This window comes from Eimeria mitis, genomic scaffold (assembly GCF_000499745.2).
Source record: "Eimeria mitis Houghton genomic scaffold, Emh_scaff633, whole genome shotgun sequence".
NCBI lineage: Eukaryota > Apicomplexa > Conoidasida > Eucoccidiorida > Eimeriidae > Eimeria > Eimeria mitis.
The window spans coordinates 5,271-5,910 of NW_013574511.1; positions in this window are offsets into that span (position 1 = coordinate 5,271).

Sequence of the window (640 nt, forward strand, 5' to 3'; positions counted from 1 at the left end):
CCTGTCAACCCAACAGTACACGGAAAATGATCCGCCCACACACGCCACACAACAGGAACATCAACTGGGTCGCCATATGTTCGCGCGCTTCCTGTTCCGCCTGGATTCGCCGCAACAACTGCAACCCAAGCGCGCGGCCCGGTGGACGCTCGGAAGCTCATCAGACTACACGAGAGCCAGCCACTCGCTAAGCACGAGAGACAAACGTCAAACGCGTCGCTCGAAACCCCATTGCAACACACGCCATGCACATGAGAGTAACACCCAAGCTGTGCGCCTCATCCAAAACAAGCCCGCCGCTACCCGGTCAACGCAACAAGAGACGACCAATGAACCGTCTAGAAAAGCCACACAATAAGCACCTCAACTGGGAGGCCAAATGATCGCACAATCCCTGTTCCGCCTCAACTCGCCGCAACAACCGAAACCCAACCGCTCACCCCGAAGACACTCGCAAGCTCCTTCCAAAACCCTAAGCACAGCCCCTTGCTGCACACTCAAGTCAAACGTCAAACGCTATCTTCAACATGCGCCAATTAACGAGAGCAGAGTACTCAATACTACTACCCCGAGTTATGTCCGCACGATCCCAAGAAAATGCACTGCTTCCCGCGCAATCGAACTGTCAACGCGCGTTGGA